The sequence below is a fragment of the Myotis nattereri genome (assembly GCF_964212035.1).
Source record: "Myotis nattereri genome assembly, chromosome: 13".
NCBI lineage: Eukaryota > Metazoa > Chordata > Mammalia > Chiroptera > Vespertilionidae > Myotis > Myotis nattereri.
Window position 1 is genome coordinate 18,375,070 of NC_138088.1, and position 16,859 is coordinate 18,391,928.

General features: G+C 49.9%; 1 protein-coding gene across 2 annotated transcripts in view; it reads left to right on the top strand.

The window, feature by feature from the left end:
- ASCC1 (activating signal cointegrator 1 complex subunit 1) overlaps window positions 1-16,859 on the top strand; it is a 134,383-nt gene that overhangs the window by 10,003 nt on the left and 107,521 nt on the right. The window contains exons 1-2 of one of the 2 annotated variants that reach the window (XM_081105324.1): window positions 512-610; window positions 7,509-7,596. The gene's annotated coding sequence lies outside the window, so the exon portion shown is untranslated. Of the gene's footprint in view, window positions 1-511; window positions 611-7,508; window positions 7,597-16,859 lie in introns of those variants that run through there. The other variant, XM_081105325.1, reaches the window with a different exon arrangement.

Sequence of the window (16,859 nt, forward strand, 5' to 3'; positions counted from 1 at the left end):
TTCCCCGACTTCCCCGAGGTCTGCAGTCGGGCCAGCCGGGTTGGGGGAGGGGAGGCCCCCCGCCCGCTCCCCCGCTCCCCCACCCACTCCCCCTGCCGCTCCCCCCCCGCCCGCTCCCCCGCTTCCCCACCCACTCCCCCTGCCGCTCCCCCCCCCCGCCCGCTCCCCCGCTTCCCCACCCACTCCCCCTGCCGCTCCCCCCCCCCGCCCGCTCCCCCGCTTCCCCACCCACTCCCCCTGCCGCTCCCCCACCCACTCCCCCTGCCGCTCCCCCACCCACTCCCCCTGCCGCTCCCCCCGCCCCCCCCCCCCGCCCGCTGTGAGCTGCGCCCGTGGGGAGCCGGCCTCGGAGGTGACAGATGCTGAGCAGCTGACTTGGGGGTGGGTCTCCGCGGACCCCCTACGGGGGGTGGGGAGCTGGGACGTGACTTGGAGAACGTACATCTGGGGGGATGGGAGGAGGATGGAGGGGCGGTGGAACTGGGGAGGAGGGCGGGGCTTCCCCGGCCCCGCCCCCACGGGAGGAGGCGCCGGCGCCGCGGTGCTGAGCTCAGCGCTTTGGCCCCGGGGCCGCGGGTGGGGGCAGGGCGGAGGGGCCCGCGCCTTTCGGGTGAGCACGGGGGAAGGGGGGGAGGTGGAGGGAGGGAGAGGCTGGGGAGCTCCCCAAGCCGTGAGGCTGGGACTGTCCTGGACCTGGTCTCTGGTCTCCTAAGAAAGCGGCCCCTGTAGGGTGGGGGAGGCCTCTGGGTGCGCGGAAAACCTGCTAGGGGTGGGCTGGGGAGTGCCCATGAGTCACCACCCTAAAGCCCCGATTTAGCCCCAAGACCTCACGTCAGAGGGTTGTGCCCTCTGACCCCAGGGTTTGTTTGGTGGAGGGAGTGCGGGGAGTACTGCCCACCCCTGCGTGGCCGCCTGCCAGAACTGCCCAGGCCACCTCCAGCGAGGGCAGGCGGGGCCTTCTCTCTGAGGCAACCTTACAAAGATGCAGGAAGATCAGCTTGAGAGGAGACGGAAGAAAACCCTCTGTACCCACCTGGCACAAATGGTTACTCAGGACGAATGGGTGGGTGGCTATTTTTGAGCTGGCCTACATACCTATTTGCCTCTTTATCTTTTTAATATCACACATGGTTATTATGGGAGCTTTTCCTTAGCACTTGGTGCAGCTGCTGCATTTGCTGAGGGCTGCACAATGAGGCGTGTTGCCTCACTCTCCCAGGAAGTTTTAAGAGTCTCTAGCCCTGGAAAGCAGGGCACCAATAGGCCAGCAGAAGCTTCACCAAGCTCTTTTCCCCAAGAACAGGATCCTAGCCCTGAGGCACCAGCTCCAGAGCTGGCCAGCCCTGGGGGCAAGGACTGCCATCCAGACCTGATAACACTGTCGCTGGGTTTTGCTGGGCCGACCAGAAGCCCCCAGGGCCTCTGGGCCTCCTTGCTTGCAAAAGTTGACCTTGTGGTCCTGCAGCCCCACACTGGCAGGCTTTCTTTTACGGATGGGGAAAGTGAGGCAGAGATGAGTTATGGACAGAACTGGTTTGGGATTTACTGCTCTGATTAAGTAGAAACAAGGAGAGTCTGGAACTTTCTATGCATTGTACCTAGTGTAGCCTCTCTAGGACTTCTGTGAACGTTTTAATAGTTCCCTATTGTCTTTAATACAGATCTGGCTCCTTATTTTGGCCCACCAAGCCTCCAGGACAGACCCTTGCCTATCTCTAGAGTCATTTCCCTTCCACAGCACAGGAGGGGAAAAATCACATATGGATCTAATTACCTCTGAAACGCTCTTAAATTTTCCATAAAGTACAGTGTACATAGCTTTGTGTATACAACTTTGCAGAGTAATATGTATGTAGATGTGCAAAATATATACAGCCATGTACAGGATCATAAAGAGGACATCAACAAAGTATAAGCATATAATTTACAGTATTTTTAATCACATAAAAGAGAAACAGACACATAGACCCAGAAGTGAGACTGTAGAGGTAACAGCAGATTTCTGTCTTCTCCCATCTGGTGCCCTCTCTGGGGCATGAAATTCTTGGCCCAGGGGAAGAAAATGGGGGACGCTTGTGCTGCTTAAACTGCTCTTTTTTGTTTGGATGTTTTTTCAACACTGGTCTGAGTGACTTTACCCAGGTCCCCGTGACCTGTGGGATGCCTTTCCTCTATAGTCTTAAGAATCTTCTCTTTCTACTTGCTCCCATCTTCACAGCGATTACTTTCCTCAGATGCCCTTCTAGCTCTGACTCACACTGCATGCTTGTCTGAAGCTCAGAGCTGTCCAGGAGCCCTCTTTCAACACACTTGGGAAGCTCCATGTTCCCCTGCCAGGTTGTCCAGGGCAGGGAGTCCAGCCCAGACCTGCTTGGCTTTGAAGCCAGTGCTCAGTTCACATAACCATGATGAGTTGCTCTCTTCCCACTGGACATTGTGTATTGAAATGATCCTATTCTGGGTCTGATGCCTCCTCAGACTGTAAACTCCTTCAGGAATCACATGTTTTAAATCGTTTAAGTACCTACCACTACCACCACCCCAACTCCCCCCAACACCCACACATACTCTCACACACACCTTCTATGTGTTCATACATATGGTGTATGCTCAACAAATATTTGGCCCAGAATTGAATGGAATTAGAGCCCACGTGTGAATCAAGTGTGAATCAAGGTTAGTGTAAAATCAGCAAGAAGTCTCCCTGACCTTCCCAGGCAATGGGGAACTCTGCTTCCCTTGAACTCTAATAGCATTTATTATTGTCACAGAAAGTTAAAACTGGGAAGGGGATTTCCCTTGTCAGATGAGAAGACTACAGGGGAAGTGTCCAGAGTGGACTGGAATGGGAACCAGATCCCCTGGTCTGCTGGCTTGCACTGGCCTTCTCCATTGCACCTCATCACCTCTTCATAGAGGCCTTCCCTGGTGGCTCCAGCTCTCCTCTATCGTTTCCTTTCAAAGCACTTATCCCATATGTAATTATACTTGTGCTTATCGGTGTGGGTGTCCAATGTCTGCCTTTCCCACTGACTGTAAGATCCAGGAGGCCAAGGTCTGTATCTGTTTCATCCTGGAGCTCCAGTACCCTGCACAAAGTCAGGATCACGGAGTTCCCAATAAATGTATGTGAAAACCAAGAATGAGTATTCATGTGGCCTGAGAACCTCCTTACATTTCCCTAGGGCGGCACTGAGGTTGGCTCACAAATTGCAGAGTTGACAGGACTAGAGTGCTCCTTGCCAGTAGCTCCTAGGCAAACACCCTGTCTTGAGGAGCTTAAGATGTAGGAGAGGAGATAAAACACCTAGTGAACAATCCTAACACAAGGAAGGTGGCTGAGCTGGGTGCTAGCATTGAGCAGTGGTGTGGAGGGCAGACTGGAGGTTTGAGACCTGCGGCTGAGAACCAAAGTAAATAGTGATTGCAAAAACTGAAAACCACCGAGGTGTCTGTGCCAGGGGAATAGTGAAATAAATTCCAAATCCTGGAATATTATGTGGGTGTTAAAAAGAGTGAGGTAGATTTTGGAAAGATGCCCAAGATACATTGTCAGGTGAAAACAAGTTGCAGAATAATGTGTCCGCTATAATCTCATTCCGAAGAAAAAGCCGAGGACGCGCCCCTGCAGACACATACTTCAGGGTGCAAAGAAAACATCCAGGAGGATACTGGACACTGTTTACAGAGGTTATCTCTGAGGGACGGAGGGCGGGGAGCTTTTACTTTTCATTTTCACCTTCTGCACTGTTGGGTTTTCACCATGAGCTCATACTGCTTTCACAAGAGTTTGTGTTTTTGTTATTGCAGGATTGCGGGGGATGGGTAAAGAGGTGGGTGGGGCCGGAGAGGTGGAGACCCAATGAGAAATGCTGCAGGATGAGGGGCACTGACTGGGCCTGGAAAGATGGAGGGAGGGTCTCAGAAGGCCCTGTGGTTCCAAATGTGGAAAAGTAGAGGCTGTTGTGGAGACAGGGGCATCGAGTGGAGATGGGATGTGGGCGCATAGGGCAGTGTAGGACGACTCATGCAAGGTGACTGGCCACAGCGCTGGTGACCCTGGGCAAGAGGCTAGAAACCCAAGACCAGGACCCTGGCTCATAGGAACAAGGGCAAAGAAAGGAATGCGGGGGACCTTTAGGACCCTACGGATGCCTTGGCCGGTTCACCCTCCTTTGAGTACAGACCGTTCTGGCTGCAGCTTGGAAACAAACGAAGCAAGGAGGGGCCAAAGCCTAAGCCAGCAGAGGAGGTCTGCTTTCCCCTGGCTGGGGTGTGCCTGCCTGGGTCTCTGGGCTCCTCCTGCTTGCTCTTCTGGGCTCTCAGCCAGGCCTGGGGTGAAAGGCCAGGGCTTTTGGCCCCTTCTGGAGGCGAAGCCCCTTCCCAGGACCAGGAGCAAAAGGAGTCAGAACAATGATGTTCATGGAGAGATTGGGGGAGGGAGAGGGAGCTGAGTAGGGGCAGGAGAAGTTTCTTGGCTCAGATAAGCCAGTAAAAGACTGGAGAAGGTCAAAGATGAGGAATGTTCTGTGATTTCTAGACAGCAGCTCATTTATCTCATAAACACTTGCTCTGAGCCCGAGTCCAGTGGTAATACTGCCTCCATGCAAGCTGGATAAAGAACCCACTTTGCGGGGACTGTGCTTGAAGTCTTGTCTCCACGTCTCTTCACAAAAGCCCCGCTGAAAGGAAGGAGGAGAGCATCTGCCATGTGCTAGGGCACTTTCACAGGTGTCTGTTTAGTCTGCACTACCACCTTCTCAAAGGAGGTATTCTTTCACAAGGCAGGAAACTGAGGCTGGGGAGGAAGGTGCCTTGCCCATGACCACATGGTTAGGAAGTGTTAAAGCTGGGATTCGAACCTGGGTGTGCCCGTGTCCCACTTATAATCTGGTTGCTTGGAGCTCAGAACACATTTTCCCATCAAAATAATGCTGTAAGTGGTGGTTTGGTTGCCATAATGGCCTCGCTCACCCAGGGTAGAGCCAGAATTAATTCTATGTTTCAGTGTGGTTGCGGATGAATCAGGCTTTTGCGGGCTAGCCTAGAAACCCACAGGAGAGGGAAAATGCATTTGAGGGTGTGTCGGCGCTGGGAACTGCTGTCCTTGCTACAGTACCTGATTCAGGGCAAGCAGGGAGTATGGTGGCTCAGGGAGCACTTGTCCTTTCCCAGCCCTGGAGAGGCCTAGTTGTTCACAGGAGCGAGGAGGAGCATCAGCAGGTTTGGGGTTTATAAGGCAGGGAGCGCTGCATGAGAATGTGCACCAATTTCCAGACTCTGCACATTTTAGTCCTTTCTTTTTCTTCCTTACGCTGCTCCTCAGCTCTTCTACTTCTTCCTCTAGGATGGAGCACTCCAGGCAAGATCTAGGTTCATTTTCCCCACTAACTCTGATGTCTGTGTATGAAGTGGCTGGTGATAACCACTGCATAGGAATAGGAGTGACTATAGGAGCTCAAAGCAAAGATCTGGAAAGCTTTTAGAGTGACTTCAGGGAGAGCATTCATTCGTTCATTCCCTCATTTATTCACCAGACACTTGTGGGTGTGCTGGGCTCTATGCTCCTTCCTTATCGGCACTTCTTTTGCCAGAAGAATCCTGGGCAGGACTGACTGTGGGTCTTAGACCCAGAATCTTAGCATTGGAAGGAACAGATGGGAACTGCTGTCATTCACCAGTTCAGGACGGGCCGAGTGTCAGGCTAAACACTGAGAATATCTAAGTATGAAGCATGAAGTCTAGAGAGAGGAGGACAGTGCTTTGCACAGTTTGTTAGTCCAGGGTCCCCGTGACTGGACCAGTACCGGCTCTTTCTGGCTGTACCGATGGCCTTCCTCCTTCCTGCTTTAACATGGGTCCCAGTTATCTTTTAGGATTGAGTCTGGGGCTGGGGGGAGGCCACAGAGAAGTAGTAGGATTCCTTTCTCACTGAGAGTAACAATGGCTGGGCTCTCCCCTGCAGTGAGAACTGGATTTCCTGTAGGTGGGGTTCAGGAAGACTCAGAAGACTTTTCTCATTCTTTCAATGAGCCACCTGCTTGCTAAATTCCAGGTCTTCATGAGCACCATTCACTCTGCTTGTACCTCTGTTTCCCAACCTCCTTCACCTGGCTAATTCCCATTGGGCCACGGCTTAAAGGGCTCTTCCTCAATAACTTTGCTCACCCGTAGCACTCCATGCTCATTCATAGCACCTTGGACTTCCCGTAGGATGACCATGGACCTTGGGATTGCTCTTGCTTATTTTTTTTGAAATATATTTTTATTGATTTCAGAGAGGGAAGGAGAGGGAGAGAGAGATAGAAACATCAATGATGAATCATTGATCAGCTGCCTTCTGCATGCCCCCTACTGGGGATTGAGCCTGCAACCCAGGCATGTGCCCTTGGCCAGAATCGAACCTGGGACCTTTCAGTCCGCAGGCCGATGCTCTATCCACTGAGCCAAACTGGCTAGGGTGCTCTTGCTTATTGAATGCCTTTCTACTGGACCGTGATCTCTAGGAGGGGCAATCACCAAGACTGCCTTTCCTTTGTGTACTTGTTTTTAGCAATTGTGTGCCCATGATCTCAGGCAATACTTAGTATACAGAAGATGTTCAATGTGCAGTTGTTGAATAACCTGGGATCCATAGCTAAAGGCAAGGCCTTCAAGTGAGTGACTTTGATTCAGGTCATCCAACAACTGTGCATCAAGGACCAGCACACACACATATAAAGATAACTTGGAAAAAGAGGTTTACAGTCTAGTAGGGGAAACTTAAAAACTTTAAAAACTGCAAAAATCTCTTCTAATCAGAGAGCCTCCATTCCCTACTAGTCCTGTCTCCCTCACTGGTAGCTCATTGATTCTTGGCTAGTTGAGCTGGGGCCTAGCATATACTTCTGAGTCCCCGGACCCTCTACAGCAGTGGTTCTCAACCTTCTGGCCCTTTAAATACAGCTCCTCATGTTGTGGTGACCCCCAACCATAAAATTATTTTTGTTGCTACTTCATAACTGTCATGTTGCTACTGTTATGAATCGTCATGTAAATATCTGATATGCAGGATGGTCTTAGGCGACCCCTGTGAAAGGGTCGTTCGACCGCCGAAGGGGTCGCGACCCACAGGTTGAGAAACGCTGCTCTACGGGCACAGAACAACCTGGGGCCTGGTGTGCTGCACAAAGGCTCCTGGGGGCAGTTCCAGGGAGCTTATGCACAGGACAGACATGATTGCTAGGACTGGCCAGATTCTAGACAGGGCAGAGTTCGGGCCATGGCTTCTCTGGACAGTTCTGCACCACATGCCTGAGCTTTGAGCTGTTTTGGAGAAGTCATTAAGAATTCTCAAATTCATCTGCAGAGAAACTTTGAAGGCAAAGGCTTACATTCATTTCAAGGATTTGAAATGATATCTCAAAATCAGTTATCCCTAGAGTGTCAGGAGACCTGGGTCCCAAAACCTTGATACTGACCTTGGTTGTTCCTCCCAATATCCAGAGCTTCTGTTTTGTCATCTGCAGGATGTTTTGTCAGGGGGGACATGAGATGCTACTGTGTGACAGTGCCAAGCACAATGAGGATGCTTCAGAAAGGAGGATGCATCAGAAGGTAAGTGCTCACAGTCTGGTCACTGGGGGCCTCACGCAGTAGGGAGGACACAATGGGAATGGCCTCCCGGGGCCTTACAGTGGACGTCATGCAGGTGCAGGCAGCTAAGGCTGCGGGTGTGAGCGAGGCAGCACTAGGACCCAGGGGCGGTGTCTGGAGCCGGCTCAGCTGGGTAAGTTCCCAGCCAGAACACAATGTTCTCAGTGTACCCACAGGAAACCCTACAGAGGAGAACTGCACATGGCCCTCTGCTGGGTGTGTTCTGGCCCCAGCCTTTTATTCTTTTTCCTAACCTCAGTCCCCACTTTCACATCCTGTAACCTGCAGAGCTCCCCGTCCCACCCCGCTGGGCTGGTCCCAGGCCCTGGGAGAGCAATCAATGCAGGAAGCCCAAGGCCTCACTGACCTTAACCATTTTCAAATAAGACCATTTGCCTCTAACCTTGGCTTCCTGAATCGACCCTTTGTGATGGAAAGTTTTCACAGTACAGAAGGCAGACTCAGGGGACAAAGCTGAGCTGCTGGCTGAGGCCAGGGTCTTGGCTCAGAGAAGGGAAACAGCTGATGCGGCTGAACCATCTCCTCCCTTCCTCTCTGAAGGCCAGACCCCACCTGGGACCGGGCGAGGGCCTGCACTGCTGCTGCATAAATCAGGAGGAACTGGGAGCTGCCTGGGGAACCAGGGCCAAGTTTGGAGCAGAACATCCTATGATGTGGTTCCGAGTTTTTATTTCCACGAATGCTAGAATACGTTGTCCCACCAAGCTATTTTTATTGAATGAAAAAAATTTTTTTTTTTTTTTAAAAGCAAACCTCTGCAAAACCAACAGCCCTCTATTACAGGGAAGGACAAGGTGAACTTTTCACTTCCTTCTCCCCAGCCTATCAATTCATCTGTGGTTTGGTGTCACCCACACTTCTGTGCTATATTCAATCTCAATTTTTGCCTCCTTGTTTTTGAAGCAGCAAGAGCCAGGCTCTTAAACCCATGTTGCTCTACAAGTTGCATGAGGCTTTCAAAACAACCTTTAGTGAGTTCTCAAAACAGATTGCAAAATGGAGACCCACCAGCCTTCTGGGCAGGTATGGAGGCCAGATGCCAGCCTCGATGCAGAGGTGGGCGGAAGAGAGTGCGCCATGGGAGAGAGCATGCGAGAAGCCAGCACCACCCAGCCATATTCTGGCTAACTGCTCTGTTGGAGGGCTGCAAGGAAGGAGCCAAGTTCTGGGTGACACACTATGTATCTGCCTCCTTAATGAGCGGCCTGACCATGGAAAAGAAACCTCAGTGCTTCTATTAAGCTCCATTAATAGGGCTCCTTCCACTCTGACATTTTAGAGTCTTTTTCCAAATATTGTTTTGTAAGAGTTTTATGGTGTCCTCACCCAGGCCAGTGAAAAGATCCTATGGGTGCCTCCCAGACTTGTCCAGGCTCAGGGATTCCCTTCTTGGAGAAGGGCCTATAAAAGCAGGCAGTGCTGCTACTCCTGGGGAAGTCTGCTCAAGGCTCGGGGTCCCAAAGGACCTGGATTCTAGTCTTAGTTTTTTCAACTTTCTCACTCGGGGCTCTGATATCCTCATTAATCAAAGGAGAAAGTTTGGTAGACATCACTGTTGTAAGTGGAGTTGTGTCCCTTCCCAAAGTTCATATGTTGAAGTACCAACTACACCCGCGACCTTAGAATGTGACCTTATTTGGAGATAGATCTTGACAGAGGTAATCACATTATAATGAGCTCAGTAGAGTGAGCGCTAATCCAATATGACGGTGTCCTTATTAAAAGGGGAAATTTGGACACAGAGACATACATAGAGAAGAAATGATGTCAAGAGACATTGGGAGAAGATGGTCGCCTACAGGCCAGGGGGAGAGGCCTGGAATGGATCCTTTTCCTTGGCTTCCAGAAGGAACCAACCATGTCAACAACTTGATCTTGAACTTCCGGCTTCTAGAACTGTGAGACAATTATGTTCCTGTTGTTTAAGCCACTTAGGCTGTGGTACTTTGCTATGGCGGCTCCAGTAGGCTGTTACCGCAGCTTGAGCCCAAACTAGTACAGTTGCTAAGGCCCCTCAGCTCTTGGGCTACAGGATTCTTTCCTGCCATCTTGGCGGCTTCCTCTGTCCCACATGCTCTTTCTCTTACCCTCTCCCATTGAGTAAATGACATCATGTGTGAAAAATGCTTAGCACAATGCCCCACATATGGTAACTTCACTATCCATTAACCATTACAAACATTATTAGGGCTCTCAGTGTCTAGACCCAACCTGGACCTACCCTGAGACCCTCTGTGCCAAAATGAGAGGTGTGGGTTCTAAGCCCAGGCCCTCGCGATCAGTCAGGCCTTCATTATTGAAGCCTTATTCCTCCGCGCCCCCCCCCCCCCCCCCCAGCTTTTAAATCTAAGAGTATTAACTTGGCACCTTCCAGGAGCATTCACTCTTTTTAATGGAAAGCTTAATGGCCACAGAGCCGGTAGCACTCAAAGGCTGCAGAGGCTCAGAATGGGAGGTTAGTTCTCTGTCCTTGGACTCCGTGACCCCCAGGGTCATGCAGAGCTGCAGAACTAAGGCTAAGCCTCCGCTTTCCTGCTTGCCTGATGAGGACACCCTTGGCTGGCAGCGTACTGGCTAAGGCTCAGCTACAGGTGGGGTCAGGGCCTGTGCTTCTGGACAGCGGAATGCTGCCTTCCTCCTTGGTCCTCCATCCCCCTTCTGCTTCTTTTGAATGAATACTCCTCTGTCCTGAGAGATGGCATGGGGACCATGTCCTGCTTTCTTCCTGACTCCCTGAGTCCATAGGTCTCTGAAGGTCAGAGCGCCTGGTACTCCAGCTGCAGTCTCGGGCTGGTCAGGAGAGTCCGAATTTCCTTGGCATTATCAGGAGTGCTTTCAAAAAACACTCTGGCCTTGAGTTTGTTGAAGCGGGATCACAGAATGAACCTTGAGTCTTCTCTGGGCGATGACACTGGTCCAGGACAGCAAAGTGCTAGGTTGTCCTCCAGGCAGGGTGTGTTTGTTTGAGAGCTGCATTGCCCTGACTTCACAGGATGCACCAGATTGACTGTATTTTGGAGACTCTGCAGAAGGTTAAGTGGGTAGAGTCCGACTTGAACAGCCCCAAAACATGACCTTTGGGTTTGCTAAACAAATGAAGTGCCCGTGCTTGTGTGGTTTATCCTGAAATATATGCCTGAAGATTTCTGAGAATAAGGAGGGGAGCGAGGGCGTGGGATTCTCCTTCAGGCTTTCAGGGCCAGGGAAAGGGGGAGGAGAAACCGTTTAGGGGGGAAAACATCTTCCCACAATGTCCATATACTTTACATTTGATCATTCCAGGCTGCCTCTTATTCTGGTTTTTGGCTCAGAGCCCAGAAGGGAGGCTCCTTCAATAATCCTGTCTGAACTTAGGACATCTGCCTTTCCCTCAAAGTAAGTAAATACATATGAATCTGTAAACACTTCGTTTCTAGTCAGAGCAAAAATACTGTTCACCACCTAGCGGCCTGCAAAGATCACATCTGCTGCATCCCACCAGCCTATGGGTCTAACCCTTCCAGGCCTGAGGAGCCTGCTTTCGAAGTTATTTACTGTGAAAGTCAGGATTCTTGGCCTCTCTCTTAGGTGGCCCTTGGCTGTGCCAGACAAATGCTCTTTTGATGGAAAGTGGAGCACGGTGAATGAGACTCAGAACAATCTGGTTCTTGCTTCCTTCTCCTGAGAGAGATCACCACTCCCCTGTTTACACACTTTGCTGCAGCCACACCAAATGACTTGGAGTTCCACAAATGCTGCCCTGCCTTTGCACATGCTGTTCCCTGTACTTGGAGTGCTTATTTGGCTTCTTCCCCTCTTTGCTCGGCTAACTGATTCACCAGTCACACTCAGGCACAGGCTCCCCTTGTCTAGGAAAATGTCCTTGTCATCCCCTCTATATTCCCACCTCCAAGCCCTCTTGGCTTCCACAGCACCTTGTACAGGCCAGAATCATGGGGTTGTGGTACTGTATATATTCCTCATGTCTCCTTTTTCCTTATGTGCCCCCCAACCTGAGACCCACTGAACCCTAGGAATGAGGCCAGGGAGCCTGTATTTTTATTAAGCTTGATTTTGAGGCACAGTCAGGTTTGGGAAGCATTGCCCTAGCTTTGTACTTGTTTCCCTACAGATTACTAGACATACACTAGACCAGCCGTGGGCAAACTACGGCCCGCTGGCCGGATCCAGCCCGTTTGAAATGAATAAAACTAAAAAAAAAAAAAAAGACCATACCCTTTTATGTAATGATGTTTACTTTGAATTTATATTAGTTCACACAAACACTCCATCCATGCTTTTGTTCCGGCCCTCCGGCCCAGTTTAAGAACCCATTGTGGCCCTCGAGTCAAAAAGTTTGCCCAACCCTGCACTAGACCCTGAGTAAATGTCTGACCCTTCTAGTTTCTCTCCTAGCCTCTTCTTGTTTCACTTCTGTCCCTTGCTAGCCCTAGACCAATAATTTGCTTATCCTCTTGCCCTTACCATGCAAAACTATAACCACCAACTGCTCATTTTTTTCCATTCCTCCTGCCATGTGCTAGGAGCTGTTGGCATACTTTTCCAAAGATTGGTGCCCTTGTAAGTTCAAGGACTCTAACCGCAACTGGCCCCTGAATGTGGTTGGCAATCATCTGACCCTGGTCAGCTCTATTCCATTCTTCACACAGACTGTTCCCAACCTCAGGGTTCACCTCCTCTGGCCCCACAGACAGTAGACAACTTGCCTGCTCCTTCACAGAGAAAATAGAAGCCACCAATGGGAACTCCTTCAACTTCCTGCCACCTCACCTCCATATACACCGGCACTATCCTTTTCCCTCTCCCTCCCTCTAAGACAGTGGTTCTCAACCTTCTGGCCCTTTAAATGCAGTTCCTCATGTTGTGACCCAACCCTAAAATTATTTTCGTTGCTACTTCATAACTGTCATGTTGCTGCTGTTATGAATCGTCATGTAAATACCTGACATGCAGGATGGTCTTAGGCGGCCCCTGTGAAAGGGTCGTTCGACCGCCAGAGGGGTCGCGACCCACAGGTTGAGAACCGCTGCTCTGAGAGTAACCAGTCCTGCTGGGCTCTGGATCCCATCCCCTCCCACTCCTTTGGGGCCCTCACACCCTCAGTTGTCCTCTTTTTCTCTTTGACCTTTCCCATCATAAAGAAAACAAATGCCTTGACGGGGGTCCTCCTTTAACTAGCACCCTCTCTCATGTTTCCCTCTCCTTCCCATTGAGCTTCGTTAAAATGTTGCCTAGATTCGGCCTCACATTTCACCTTCCACTGAGCTTCCCACCCACGGAAGGCTGGCTTTGCCGCCACCACGCCTCCTGTGACGGCTACTCTTGAGACAAGGTCACCGACAGTTTCCTTGGTAAAATCCAAAGACCTTCTCCGTCCCTCTCTCAGTTACTTGCTTGGCCACCCCGGGCACTGCTGCTTGCAGCCTCCTTCTCATCTCTCTCTGCTTGGTTTCTGATGCCGAACTCCTCCTCCTTTTCCAGCTCTTTCCTGCCTGTTGCTTCCCTAGGCTCCTCCCCCTCTGCCTGTCTCTTGCATGTTAGGATTCCTCCGGAATTCGATCCTGCTTGGTCCAGTTATCCCCTCACTCTACGGGCTCTCTCCCTGGACAATTCCATTCATGCTACCTTTGATTCAACCAACATCTCTAGGCTGGTGAGTCCCAAACTTAACTGTAGCTCAGCTCACTCTCCTGAGCTACAGACATAGTCACTTGCTTATTGGACATCTCCTTGAGTCCACTCCTCTTCCTGTACCTCCGTCTCCGTGAACAGTACCTGGTTTTCCTCCCTGAGTTCTCCAAATCTGACCAGCCATCAGGTCCTGTGTATGATACTTCCTGAGTGACTTTCAAATCCAAGCCATCCTCTGCAGCCACATCTTTGATGCAGGCTGCAGTTATCTCTCACCTGGACTCCCACCACAGCTTCCTAAGGATCTGGATCTTACTGCCACCCATTCGTCATCACCCTGCCCCCCCCCCCCCCCCCCCGCCCAACTAAAATTTCTGATGTGAAACTGGATGTTGTCATTCCCTTACTTCACAACCATGTAATGGTTTCCCACTGTTCTCTGGTTGAAGTTCAGATTCCTTAGCAAATCCATGAGGTCCGATCCTGTCTCATCTTTGCCCTTATAGTCTATGGACTAGCCAGGACAAAGCTCCTGCAGCTCCCCGAAAGCACGATGCCCTTTCTCACCCTTGCACCTTTGCATATTTCTTTCCTTCCACCTAGGAAGTCCTTCCTTCTCACCTCACTTACTTGTTCTTCGGGTCTCGGCCTAAACATCATCCAGCTAAGGAAGCCTCTTTTGGCTCAGTGGAATTAACGGTCTCTGACTCTGTAGGATCTCATGCTTTCTCCAAGCCGACAGTTTTTACACTTAAAATTACCCTTTTCTCCCTTAATATATTTATAAACTCGAGGTTGGTGACTGTGTCTTGTTTGATAGTGTATCCTCAGTATCTAGCAGATGCATAGGAAGTGCTCAATAGTTGTCGGTTGAATGAATAAAAGACAGGTGGAAAGGATCATCCCGTTTTGTTGCCGGTAGTAAACTGTATGTTGTTTCATTACCTGCCCTAAAGAGCTTATATTACAAAAATGAAATAAGCTGCCAGGAGAACTTGACCGACTGGAGTAATGAATGGACCTTGAGAGGTGGAGAAGAGCTTGCAGAAGCAGACACGTGGCATTACCCCGCATGTGTGCAGGACCAGGAGGGCAGGAACCCACCAACTCAACTGGCCTTGGATCCCCATGAGGATGGGATCGTGTGAGGCATGGCTGCTTTGGCACAGTTTTCATTTATTCCACAGCTTCCGCTGTCAGTGTAGCACTACAGAGAGGCCTGGGTTATAGTTTTGGCCCCGCCCACTACTTATCTCAGTGACCTTAGGCATTAGTCCACTATGGATGTTGCTCTGCAGATAACACAGCGTCTAAAACAGGGAAAACACACATCAAATTCATTCACTCACTTACTACCTGCCAGGTAGTGTTCCAGTGCTGAGTGTATGAAGGTGAATGAGACAAATTCTTGACATTGTATTTGTAAACCGGGGGTGAATATATGATCTCTAAGGTCTCTTCCTGCTCTAAAATCCTGTCTCCCAGTTTGACCCGTTGCAAATAAACAAGGCAGACTAATGGCAAAGCACCGTGCTCCATCCTCCTTTACGTTCTCCGCTCTTGCTCCATCTCCACTCCAAACTCAGCTCTGGGAAGCAAGAAAAGGTCGGGTATCTTTGTACTCGGCCTGCAACTCGAGATTTAACTCTCCAAAGGATCTGCTAGTTCAGCTTTTCCCTTTTTGTGGAAAGGCTTTGTCTTGGTTGGACCAAGGAGACCTGGCAAGATGTGTCAGGTAGAGTTAGGGGCTTTGGCAAAAAAAAGCACAGGGAGGCAGAGCGGCCTCACCCTCCACGTGCAGTATCTGTTAAGTTTGCCTGCAAGGGCACCCGGTTATTGGACAGGTTCCCCCTTTTCTCTGGATGTTAGGCATCCCCTGGTCCTGTCTCCTTTCTTCTACCTCTGCCTTGGCCTTAGGTCCACACTTCAGTATCTGGTGTTTCAATCAGGAAGAAGGGATTCAAGGACTCGCAACCATGTGGGGGAAGGAAAGCCTTAGGCTGCAAGTAACTGGACAAAGCAGAGGTCCTTGGGTCAGAAACATGACTTATACTGTCATTCCAGGTGAGCTGCCAGGCATGGAATGGCACTATTAAGTAACACACTTATGTGTATCAGTGAAAAAGAAGGACTTTAATACTGATCCTGGATAATTAATTATGAGGTCAAAAAGCAAAATTTTTGTCTATGTAAAAAGTCTACTATTTATGTCTCATTACTATGAGATAAATTATATGTCATTGTATATCAGATTGACATGAATAATTCTTTATTAACAGCAAATACTGCCTTCAAATTTCCTAGTATGTGATGAACTAGAAGGTATGGAGAAAAAGATTTGAAAGACCCCCCTTGCTTAACTATAATCTTGGTACCTTACCGTCTCTGTGCCTGTTTCCTCAACTGTAAAGTGATGACTGCCTCACTTCTCTCACAGGGTTGATGTGAATCCACAATACATATGTGAAAATGCTTTGGAAACTGCAACGTGCCTTATGCACAGAGGTACCCTGTTACCATCAGCGTTCTTAGGACGCTGTCTGCAGGCCTGGCCAGAGCTGCCCTCTGTCCTCTTGCCTCCCCCTTGCTCACTTGCTGGTAGGTGTCCCTCAAGGACGTAACTACATTTTCACCACCCTCAATCTTAGAAGGTTATGCAGGCACACACATAAGCTAATTCCTATCAGTTTTTAAGGAAGAGGCTGTTCCTTCATTGTGCTTGAGACCCCTTATCACCAAGTACTGGGACAAAGGCTTCGTTCCTCCTGGTAGCTAGTTCATTTGGCCATTAAAAAAGTGTGAGGCTTTTTCTTTGTATAAGGCAGTGGGATGGGCTCAGTGGGATGCAGCACCGTGCATCAAAAATAATCTCAGCTTCGGAGTCTGGCAGACTCTGAGTTCAAATCCGGCCTTGGCCATTTACTTAGCTATGCAGCCTTGGCAACTAATGCTCCCTCTGAGCTTCAAGTTCCTCTTCTGTATCAGGGGATATTTCATATCTTGCAGTGTCACTGAAAGGATTATAATTAATGCCTGTGAGTGACTGGCACATAATGAGTGCAGAGACGACAGATGAGCAGCAAGGTCTGTCTCTAGGGCCAAAGCATGGTAATTGGAGTTGTGGATGATGAAACATAATAACCAGCTGAAAGGTGCAGAGAGGGAGGGGCCACTTAAAAACACAGCGAGGGTCCCTTTCCTGGCGGCACTCAAGTAGAAGCTGAATGATCACCGTGAAAGGTGCTTCAGAAAGCATCTCTCTCTATTCAACTCTAGAATCTCTTTAATTTCCAAGGTCAGAAAAAGAAATGTCCCAACTTTTTTTTTAATCCTCACCATAGGATATTTATCTCACTGAGTTTTAGAGAGTGGAAGGGAGAGGGAGAGAGAGAGAAACATTGATGTGAAAGAGAAACCAAACACTCCATGACTGGGGCCAGGGTATGACGTATATGCCCTTGACTGGAATTGAACCCAGGACCTTTCAGTCTGCAGGGCAACGCTCTATCCACTGAGCCAACCCGGCCAGGGTGGAAATGTTCAATTTAAAGAGAAAAATTTTGTAAGTTCAA